The following is a 12,942-nucleotide window of genomic DNA, read 5'->3' on the forward strand; positions in this document are numbered from 1 at the left end:
TATAACTTTTTAAAGATTCATTGAAAAAATCCGTGCTAATCATGGGCTCATAGAGCATTTTTATATCCTCTTCAATTTCATCTCATCTATGGTCTCATTATTTTACGCATCTCCCAACGATTGTTGCAGCCGTTATAGTGTTGAGTGTGAAATATTCAGTTTAACAACAATAGATCAATTGTCAGGAAAATTGGGAGGGAATGTTTGGAACACAATATTTGACTTCGCAGCTTTGTTTGAACTAGTTAGAAGGTGAACATATTAGAAGTCCTCATCCCTACTCCTTGAGGGATGAGGGTAGTTTAAAATTTGCATTTTTTTCAATTCTGGCTGACACGCATGTAACTGGGAAACAATGCATTTCAGCGACATGGCTGAGTAAAAATGAAGCTAGATACATTTCCTACAAGTTTTGTACAGTAGAGTTTTGTGATTTCTTCTTTAGTTTTTGAGATATTCACTTTTAAAAGTGTAAAATCTTTGAAAAGACAGTTATTCTTCCAATTTTTTGCACTTTCAGGGCTTATTACTCAACAAGAATGCATCGAAAAAATGTATTTTTTTTCACACAGGGGGTAGGAGTGAGGACTTTTAATATGATTACTCCCTTACTATCCTCAAAAGAAGAGCTACGGGGTCAAAAATTGTGTTCCAAAATTTTCCCTCTATAATCTTTCATTGACTGGACTATAGGAGTATTTAAAAGACAGTGAGTTGTAGAGCATTCAATTCTCTTCAATTTAATATATTATTTCATCATTTTATGCTTTCCATCAATTTTTATTGCAGTTTCAGTGTTGAGTGTGGTAAGAGTGAGGACTTTTTATATGCTTACCCCCTCACTATCCTTAAAAGGACTGCGAGGTCAAAAAATTGGGCTCCAAACGTTTCCCTCTATATCTTTTTGAGCATTCGTTGCCTGGACTAGTATCTCATTACAAGTTAAGTGAGCCTCAATGACTCTTGAAAGGTTGTGAGCTGTGGAATTATTTTCTTTTTAATATTGAATTAAACTGGATTATGCTCCTTGTTTTAGTTGAACCTATTTTGCTGTATTTTATAATTTCTAATTTTTGGATTAATATTTGTCACATTATTTTTTATAATTAAATAACGATTAGCCTCCTGCTTGGCATCAATCAGTAGAGCATGAAAATATTTAATAATTATTATAAAAATCAGGTCGTGGTTTTTACTAGGATATAGTCTCATAAAAATCTTTATAGGCCCAGATATGAGCTTCCACAATAATACTGATAATTTATTAAATATATATATATATATATAAAACTTATATCCTACAGTATAGAGGAATAAAAAATAAATCATACACCATAAAAAATTTGATACCTATATTAACAAATATCTCAAAAATAAATCAGAGCAAAAATATATAGAGCGACAGAAATATATAATATAAGACAAAACAATAATCGAAATCAATAAAATATCACAGGCTAATACTATTCTTTACGTTCTACAGCACGAAACGCTACCATGTGCTTTCATTTTATGATCATATACATTTATTTGCATGCAGCTTCGATATCAGCTTGCTGATATTTGTCAACTTGGATGATTCTATTTAGAATCTAAATTTCTTAAGTCAGCATGATAAATTGACAAACATCCAATATATATATATATATATATATATATATATATATATATATATATATATATATGTAAAAGAATTAACCGGGTACATCCGTTTGTTTTGACTTACTTGAGTCTGACGTTTCGTCGCCATCGCAGACGACATCTTCTGAGGGTGGCGTCGAGATCCACACTGAGTCCTAGGTATTCTTTCTGGGTCGAAGAGCATATCTCCTACCCCCTCCCTCCACTTGCTTGTGCTGGCGCTGTTGGGTGAGTGAAATTCCAGGAAAGTTGTCTTGTTTTGGTGACAATGGTGCTGTAGCGGGTTTCATTGTACCAGGTACTGGGCAATGGTACAGTTATATTTTCCACCTGGCTGATAAAATCGTATGAATTCTTCACATATGACTGGGATTTTTCTATTATGGGCTGGATAAGGCCGGCTAAGTATCTTTCTAATTTTTGAGTGGGAGAGTTAATTGCACTGACGATCGGTCTCAAGGGTGTGTTTTCCTTATGGACTTTAGGAAGACCATAGATTTTTGGGGATCTGCTGGATTTTTCTCTTGGAATTAATTTCAATTGGCTGTCTACATCTATGTCTGAGGCTTTGATTTTTGATTTTGTGATTTTTTCTAGGTAGGTGGTGGGATCTCTTTGAACAGGCTTGTAGGCCTGTTTTCATACGATTTTATCAGCCAGGTGGAAAATATAACTCTCAACTCGGGGGATATACTAGCCAGCTTGGACGTTATCTCTCTATACCCCAACATCCCAGTCGACGAAGCCCTCTCCATCATGAAACAGAACAAACACTTCTCTAGATCAACAGTAGAGTTGACTAGCCACTGCTTGAAAAACACATATTTCATACACAAAAATCAATATTACAGGCAAATTGAAGGAGCACCAATGGGATCATCTCTCTCTCCAGCCATAGCAAACCTTTTCATGACACATTTTGAAGAAGAAGCCTTGAACAAAGCTTTTTTCAAACCGAGCATCTGGAAAAGATATGTTGATGATATTTTCATAATTTGGCCTCATGGTGAAGAAAAACTATTGAATTTCTACAGCAGCTAAATGAAATACACCCCAAAATCCAATTCACACTAGGAATAGAAAAAGAGTCATCTTTACCCTTTTTAGACGTTCTATTGATGAGACAAACCGATGGAAGTTTGAACTATTCAGTATACAGAAAGCCCACCCACACTACAGGTACTTACATTTCCAATCACATCACCACCCGGCTCAATCCTCCTCAGTTATAAACAGCTTAATCTTCAGATCTCTTCATCTCACCAATGAAAAAGGAGAGAAGAAGAAATAAAGACAGTGACTAACATTCTCAAATCCAATGGCTACCCAACTACAATCATTCAAAAATCAATAGTAAAAAATCTGTCTCCACTTAAAAAAGGGAATCAACAAGAAAAAGAAGAATATTTTGAAAAAACAGTACTCCTCCCATACATCAAGGGCACCACAGACAGAATTGGAAGAGTATTAAAAACCCACAAAATCAAACCATTATTCAAACCCCACCTACTCATTTCCCAAATCTTAAAAAAACCCATCAACAGACTGGAGCTAGAAAACCAAGGAGTCTACAGTATCCCCTGCCTGAACTGTGACAAGCAATATGTAGGCCAAACAAATAGGAGAATCTCTGCTAGAATAGATGAACATAAATTAAGCATAAAAAATCAACAATCAACCTCAGCCCTATATAACCATGTGAAAAATACTGGTCATACAATAAATTTCGTGAATTCCAAACAAATAGCCAGCATTCGAGATTTTCAAGTCAGGATTGTGAGAGAGGCGTTGGAAATCGAAAAGCAAGGCTCTCTAAATAAAAGAGACGACAGCCTCAACGTGTCTCCCTTATGGAAGTTAATTTTGAATACCAAACGCCCAGTACCTGGTACAATGAAACCCGCTACAGCACCATTGTCACCAAAACAAGACAACTTTCCTGGAATTTCACTCACCCAACAGCGCCAGCACAAGCAAGTGGAGGGAGGGGGTAGGAGATATGCTCTTCGACCCAGAAAGAATACCTAGGACTCAGTGTGGATCTCGACGCCACCCTCAGAAGATGTCGTCTGCGATGGCGACGAAACGTCAGACTCAAGTAAGTCAAAACAAACGGATGTACCCGGTTAATTCTTTTACATATAATATATCCATCCGCGAAACACTCAAATGTAATATATATATATATATATATATATATATATATATATATATATATATATATATATTAAATTCTATAGTTTCTAATAGATTTCTTTGTAATAAATATATTTTTTATCTCAGGGTGCAAGATTCGGCACCTGATGGAATAGATAGATCAATTCATCTAGTGAATCAGAGCTACATTAAATTATCGCAAATTATATTGTAGAAATTAATGATCATATAAATAATGTATTACAGCCTAGATCTTAGTATTCTTTGATTGATGGATCATTTGATATATGGACTGATTCGTTACTATCTAATAAAATACCTTTTATACTATCTTTACTTGCGCAAGTATTTTTACCAAATTCTTAATTTATAAAAAACCCTTTCGACAAGCTAGCTTTGATTCTTATTTAATTTCGAAGCACTGAGGGCGCCCTATCACTATTTCAATATTTTTCACTCACGTGCCAGAATTTTCTATGAGCTGCTGGTGTCGACCCAAACTCCTGGTGGTCCTGGATTATTGTAGCCAGAGTCGTCTCTTCTAAGGGGTTATAAAATTATTCAAAAATGACTTTTGCTTTACATTAGCATCACAAAGTCTTATGAGGAAATTTAGTAATTTAATTTAACTTTAAATTATTAAAAGGTACAGTAAGGTATTTCGCTCTATAATTTTTGGTGACCTCTCATGGTGGTAGTTGGCAGGCGAGTGGTGGTTCTCCTTTCTCATTTTTACAATTTTCATTTCTGATTTCCAAATTTACATAAAATTTAAATATTCTGTTCCTCCGCCATTAAAGGCTCAAATAGATCGTACCAAACTATTAAATTATTACTTATGTTACATCTTTCATAATTTCTTTGCTTTCGGGCCGTATACAAAATAAAAACTGTACAACAATAATTTACAAATTTTTATCATTTGTAGAAATATATACAAATATATTTGAACTGGCTCACTATTGCCGCCTATCAATTGCCACTATTTGATTGGTGCATGCAAATTATTACAGTATTCATGCGCCCAGTAACCTCCTACTTCCTTAATACATTTAATTATTTTTGTTGGGGTTTTTTAATATGCCTTTTACATGCCAAGTAATTTTATAAAGGTTATAGATTGATTCCTAAATTACAACAATTAGCCACGTGTAACAATTAGTTCCTCAAGTTGCATGCTGTTTTGCCACAATAAATTTCTGCCAAGGTGTTTGGTCAGATTCTACATTGTGCGACTCGGTCAATCATTAGGTCGCCGATCAGTAGATGTTTTATGCCTGACCTCAAATTTTCAATATTTTATATAATATTATACCGGTGGCAAAAATTATTTCCATTTCTATTAGGCTGTTGTACAATTTAGCCAGGATGTCTGATATTATCTAATCTTTAATGTTATCATCTTTGGCAATATTAGCCTATTATTTCACTTAGACCTATAAATCTTTCAACTAGGGATTTTTATTTATCCATCCAAATTTAAATATGTTACATATTCTACTCTGATCTTCATTTAGGGGTCAATTATTTTTGTGCGGAGGAATTGAATAAAATAATGCAATGAAAGTTAAATTACACTCAATACTTTGTTGACTTTGTTTACCTGATTTACAGGCATTTATTAGTAAGTAAAAAAATCTCATTCAACTTTTAAGACATGAAAGTAGCATAATAATAGTGGTGCAATTCAATGATTTATTGAGTACTCATTTCTCCTTTCAGTCTATGAGCTTCAAATTACTGTTTTCTTTGAACTTACTACCATTTATAAGTTATTCATCCTCATATTTTTTAAATAAATCTGTTGTATAAAAGGTGATTGAGACCATGTGTAACAAAAAACGTCTTTAACGGTCATTTTTTATGAAAGAATCATAAATTTCCTTAAGTTCTCATAAATTCCCGGGAATTTATGATTTTTGGGAATATTTCCCTCAAATTCCCTGGGAATATTTCCTCGATCTTAAATTCCCGGGAATTTTACATCACCAATAAAAACTAATGCTTATGGTAGGTTTGTAGAGCATTGAATTCTCTTCAAAATGATGTATTATTTCACTATTCCAAGTGTTCCATTCATTATTATAGCAGCTTCAATGTAGGGGGTAAATTTTCATTGCTGCAGCAATTATTATTGATCGTTTAACAATAACATTTGAAGGGGGTGTCTACGACACAATATTTGACTTTGCAGCTTGATTTGGACTAGTTAGTAGTTGAACATTGCAAAAGTGCGCATCTCTATCCTCTCTGTTGAAGGTGTGCAAACGCTGAGTTGACACTTGTTGCAGCAAGGAAAATTTTACCCCCTACATTGAAGCTGCTATAACAATGAAAGGAAAATGTGGAATAGTGAAATAATACATCATTTCGAAGAGAATCGAATGCTCTACAAACTTACAATAAGCATAAGTTTTTATGATGCATTGTTGGAGAGTTATAAGCCCTGAAAGAGCAAAAAATTGGATATAAACCTGTTATTTTAACAATTACTCATCTTATCTTTAAGTCCGAATATCTCGGGAACTGTTGGTAATATCACAAAATTCCACTGAAGAAAAAGTGTAGAGAATTTATCAAGCTTCATTTTTGAATAGTTAGTGATGTCAGTTGAACGTATTGTTCTGAAGATATGAGCGTGGGAGCAAAACGCTGAAAAATGCAACTTTCAAACCACCTACATCCCCTTAGCACATGAGTTAGGAATGGTGACTTTTGATATGTTCTCCTCCTAACTAGTCTCAACAAAGCTGCAAAGAGAAAATTCTGTTATAACATTCCCTACAAATTCCTTCGTCAATTGGTCTATTGTTGCAAAAATGGAGATTTCACACTCAACACTAAAACTGTTGCAAAAGGTGTAGGGAAATTCATAAAATCGTGGAATTATACATCAAATTGAAGTGAATTCAATGCATTATAAGTGCATAATAAGCATGGATTGTTCCCGTCGATTTCCAAAAAGTTATAAGAGCAAAAATAGAAAAAAAATGTTGGCAAACGTTTTTTTTTTTTTTCAAAAATGTCACACCTTCAAGAGCGGATATCTCAAAAACTAGGGGAGATATAAAAATAGTTGTAGAATGAATATTGTAGGAAATTATTTAAGCTTTTATTTCTTATATAACAGTCAAGTTCTTAAGATACATAGTTTTTTAGTTTTATGAGAGAATCCAAAAAATGGTATATTACTACCACAAATAAAATGGTATATTAAAAAAAATTACTACCCTTAACAGAACTGTGGGGTCAAAAATTGTCTTCCAAACATTTCCCCCTATACCCATTGAGCATACCCATACCCATATACCCATTTTTGAGCATTCATTGCCTGGACTACGGTAATTAATTTCAGAAAAAACATTACAATAAAACGAAATAATTCAGGACATAATTTATAAATACTTCTAGCTGGTGGCTATTTGGAGTGAATTGAAAATAAATTTATAAGAACTGATAAAATAAAGTTCAAATTGTGGAGGAGATGTGGCTACCTGTTCTCTCCATTAATAAATATGTCATGGTTCAATTTCTATCTCCAAAATGTTGGGTAACAATGAGATTCTCTACAACTAACCTCATAAAATATCTTAATTTACTTCCAGAAACCCTTTCTTTCTGCTATTGAACGTAGTGTAATCATATTATTATTATTGTATGCTAGTATCGATCGAGCAGTCTTAGCGAGCAGACGTAGTTTTTTTAGTGAGAGTAGTTGAGATAGTGTATGCAATAGTTAAAGTGCTGAGTTCAGTGTTTTAATTGTTGTGCGCGAGTTCAGTGCCCTGCGCCGAAAAATCAGTTCAGTGCTGAATTATCATCTAGTCCGGCTAAGGAATGTAAAGAATGTGAGGAATGATGACTCCCAAAAGATTGCCAACCTTCCTCATGCCAGAGTTGGAAGAGGAGGAGGAAACAGTGGATGACGCAACTATGAGTCAACTAACACCGGCTAGGATTGTTGAACCAGCGTCAATGACTGGAAACGTCAACACTTCCCCAGAATCGTTTCTAAAAACGAACCAACTAAAAACTTCAACGGAGCAGTTTTTTGTACAATGCATGGAAAGAAGTCACTTTCCAACAGAGTGAAGAGAGAGAAAGAATGCATAAGCTGGAAAAGGAGTTTGGGGAGAGCACGGTTGGAGATTAATCAGCTGAAAGAGATGTTTTCATCAGCATCTACAACCACACAGAATCTTCAATCTTCAGCTTCACATACAATGCAACCAGTAGCATCTTCTAGATGTAGCAATAAAAGTTATTCACCACCGAATTGGGAGGAAGAAGAGAAAATGGTAGCATCAGAGACTGCATGGATTCTCCCTAAACAAAAGAAGAGAAAAATCCGTGACTCACCAGAAAAAATAAGGCCTGCAACTGATTCTACAAGTATGAAACCGACAGAAAAGAAAAACAAGCCACCACCAGTCATATTAAGCAATATACAAGAGTATTCGAAAATTAAAGAGGCATTGAAATCGAAAAATCTCAATTTCAGTGCCAACATGATGAACAACAACCAGCTAAAATTGAATGTTGAAACTGAACAAGAATACAGAGATTTAACTAAGATGTTGAATGAAGCTAAATATGAATGGCACACGTACGAAAATAAACAAACTCGTCCAATTCGTGTCATGGCTAAAGAGCTTCATCCATCATGCGATCCAGAGAATATAAAGAACGATTTTCTAAGCAGAGGCTTTCAAATAATCAGTGCTGTCAACAAAATGAAAAAAGTGAAGAAGGATGGAAAAGAACACATTATCAGACTTCCAATGTTCATGTTAACATTCAAGAATCCAGAAGATACAAAAAGAATATTTGAAATTAAACATATTTGCTACATGAAAGTGAAAATTGAATCAATTAGAAGTAATGAAATGATTCCACAGTGTAAACGTTGTCAGCGGTTTGGTCATACACAGACATACTGTCAACATGAACCTGTGTGTGTGAAGTGTGCTGGAAAACACTGGACTATTTCGTGTACCAAGGCTAAAGAAACCCCAGCCAAATGTTTCAATTGTGCTGAGGCTCACCGCTCATCCAGCTAACTACAGAGGCTGTCTCATCGCTAAAGAACTTCAGAGAAGAACTGAAAAAGAAAACCTAGTTAAAAGAAGTAGCGAAGTACCACATACAACTAAACAGAGAAATTTCACTTCAAAAAAGTACACTGGAGAAATATCATATTCCCAAGTAACGAAACCCACTCCAAGCCTACAACAGGAGAGCCAACCAAAGCAACAACAACAACAACAACCAGTTGAAGTCAATAAGGTTTTGCTGGAAATTTTGAACAGTTTAAATATTCTTTCAGGACGACTTGTCAGCTTGGAAGGGAAGAGTAAGAGTATCGAGAAGAAAACTAGAAAATGAATATTGCGAACCAACAAGATATAAGGATTGCTACTGGAATGCCAATGGAATAAATAATATCAATAATAATAGAAAACAAGAAATATAAATATTTCTAAAGACACGAAATATAGATGTTTGCCTCATCTCTGAAACCCATTCAACTGAGCAGACTCACTTCAAAATCAATGGATATAATGTTTACGAGACTATTCATCCTCAAAATCAAGCAAGAGGTGGAAGTGCTGTAATAGTGAAGAAGAGTATTAAACACTATGAAGACTTCAGTATTCAAAGTAATGAAATACAGCTAACTGTAGTTGGAATAGAGTCCATCAACCAGAAAATACTTGTTGGAGCTGCATATTTTCCACCACATTACAATTTAAAGAAAAATGATTATACAAATATTCTTCATCAGCTTAGAGATAGACTCATAGTGGGTGGAGATTTTAATGCCAAGCATAAGGATTGGGGTTCAAGACTCACGACTACCAAAGGAAAAGAACTCAGAGAGGCTATCCAGGAGCTGGGCTTCGAATTCCATTCAACAGGGACACCTACATATTGGCCAACAGATTTGAATAAAACTCCAGATCTTCTAGATTTCTTCATAACAAAGATAATATCCAGTAATTTTATCAACATTGAAGAGAGCTTTGACCTGGATTCTGATCATTCAGCTGTAATTCTCAGACTTACCGGTAGTGAATGAATAATAAAGAAAGAAGACAGACCAATGTTAGTCAACAGAACAATAGACTGGGAAGCTTTTAAAGTGTATTTGGAGAATGAAATCAACTTGAATATTCCACTTAGAACAACTGAGCAGCTAGATGAAGCCGCAGAAAATTTCATGTGGCAAATCCAGGAATCAGCCTGGAAAAACACCAGACAATATACCAGGAGAACAAAAGGATGCAATTACCCTCTGGAGATTCGACAACTTGTTTTAGAAAAACGAAGGGCAAGAAGAAGATGGCAACAAACTCATGATCCTGCTGACAAAAATATCTTGAATAACAAAACACAACAATTGAGAAAAGAGATAAGGAAACTAACTGAGGAATCCATTAATAACTACCTTCAAAATTTGACAGCTGATGCCAGTACAGATTATTCATTATGGAAAGCAACAAAAAGAATTAAGCGGCCAATATTACAATCCCCTCCAATTAGAAAACCAGATGGTACTTGGGCAAGAAATAACAGAGAAAAGGCAGATTTATTTGCTAATCATCTAGAAGAAATCTTCCAGCCAAACAACATTCAATCTGAAATTGATCCTGAAGAAGATATAATAGATGATTTAGATACAGAGATTTATCCAGTTTCTATAAATGAGGTTCAAGAAGAAATAAAATATAATCTGAATACCAAAAAAGCACCTGGGTTTGATCTGATTACAGGTGAAATCTTGAAGGAACTTCCAAGGAAAGGTATTGTCACACTAACATACTTATTCAATGCATCACTCCAATTACAGCATTTTCCTACAATTTGGAAGGTGGCAGAAGTCATTATGTTGCAAAAGCCTGGGAAATGTCCTCAAGAAGCAAAATCATACTGCCCAATATCTCTTCTACCTGTAATTTCAAAGCTTTTTGAGAAATTGCTAATGAAGAGATTGACTCCCATCATAAGTAGCAGGAATCTGATACCAGCCTATCAATTTGGTTTCAGGCAGAAGCACTCAACCCTGGACCAAGTACATAGAATCACCAATGTAATAGAGAAGTCATTAGAGAAAAATCGATATGTTCAGCAATCTTCCTTGATGTGGCACAGGCATTTGACAAAGTGTGGCATGAAGAACTGATCATTAAACTTCATAAAATTCTCCCCACCCAACTTGTAAAACTTTTAAAATCATACATCAACAACAGATTATTCAGAGTAAAACAAGGTGACGACATCTCCGAATTGAAGGAAATAAGGGCTGGAGTTACACAGGGTAGTGTTCTTGGACCAGTTCTTTATGTGCTGTACACAAGCAATCTTCCTGAATTAGGATGCAGTGACAATAGCTACTTTTGCTGATGATACTGCAATACTGGCAGAAGGGGAAACAGTACAAGAAGCAGCCACAAAACTACAGAATGCTAGCAACAGATTCAGTGACTGAGAATTCGATTAAATTAAATGAAGTCTATTCATATCAACTTCACAAACAAAATTATCAATGACCCGATTCAAATAAATCTGAATGGGAATGTAGTACCACACAGCAACACAGCAAAATACCTTGAAATGACTCTTGACGCCAAGTTGAAATGGAAAGAGCATAAATCAAGATGAAAAGGAGTGAGCTAGGACTCAAATACAGTAAAATCTATTTGCTGTTGGGCCGTCAATCACAACTCTCATTGAACAACAAGTTATTGATTTACAAACAAATTCTAAAACCTGTCTGGACATATGGAATTCAACTTTGGGGCTGCTCTAGAACTTCTAATATCAGTCAGATTCAAACATTCCAAAACAAAGTACTGCGGAACATGGTGAATGCACCCTGGTACATAAGGAACAGCGAATTGCACCGAGATCTGCACATCCCCTATGTGACCTGTGAGATAAGATGATTGGCAGCCCATCATGAGTCATGTCTTCATCAACATGACAACACTGAAGTCATCCAACTACTAGACAACACTGAACTCACTAGGAGGTTGAAGAGAACAAAGCCCTTCGAGTTGGTGTAGTGCTAGTGGAGTGATTAAAGTATATTGAATAAAACTGTAGTGAAATAATTTAAAGTAGTGAAATTAGAGATTGGAACTGTAGGCTTCACTGGAGGACTTTAGCAATAAAAATTAATTTAGGATAAGAAATAACAGAACAAAATTAATGGTTAGTCCTAGTGACTAGTTTTAATAGAAATAACAAAAAAAATTGTATGCTGATATTATACTAGTAAAGATAGTGGTATCAATCATTAGTCACTCTCGAACCTGCAGTGTACCACTCAAACCCCCATATTACCATCACAGAGGAGAAGGCATAGCTCTCAGAGGCAGCAGTCTTCCTTCAGTTGTCACTGGTTCATCACCAGACCTTCATGTTCTCCCACTGTTGTCACTGGTTCATCACCAGACCCTCAAGTTCTCCCGCAGTTGTCGCTGGTTTATCACCAGACCCTCAAGTTCTGCCGCAGTTATCACTGGTTCATCACCAGACCCTTATGTTCTCCCACAGTTATCTCTGGTTTGTCACCAGACCCTCAAGTTCTCCCCCAGTTATCGCTGGTTAGTCACCAGACCCTCATGTTCTCCCACAGTTATTGCTGGTTTGTCAACAGACCCTCAAGTTTTCCCACAGTTGTTGCTGCTTCATCACCAGACTCTCAAGTTCTCCCGTAGTTGTTGCTGGTTCATCACCAGACCTTCATGTTCTCCCGCAGTTATCACTGGTTCACCACCAGACCCTCATGTTCTCCTGCAGTTGTAGCTGGTTCATCACCAGACCTTCATGCTCTCCTGCAGTTATCACTGGTTTGTCACCAGACCCTCAAGTTCTCCCACAGTTGTCGCTGCTTCATCACCAGACCCTCAAGTTCTCCCGCAGTTGTCACTGGTTTATCACCAGACCTTGATGTTCTCCCACAGTTATTGCTGGTTCGTCACCAGACCCTCATGTTCTCCCGCAGTTATCACTGGTTTGCTACCAGACCCTCATGTTCTCCCGCAGTTGTCACTGGTCCATCATCAGACCTTCAAGTTCTCCCGCAGTGATCGCTGGTTCATCACCATACCCTCATGTTCCCCCCAATTATCGCTTGTT

This window comes from Nilaparvata lugens, chromosome 3, assembly GCF_014356525.2.
Source record: "Nilaparvata lugens isolate BPH chromosome 3, ASM1435652v1, whole genome shotgun sequence".
NCBI classification, from domain to species: domain Eukaryota; kingdom Metazoa; phylum Arthropoda; class Insecta; order Hemiptera; family Delphacidae; genus Nilaparvata; species Nilaparvata lugens.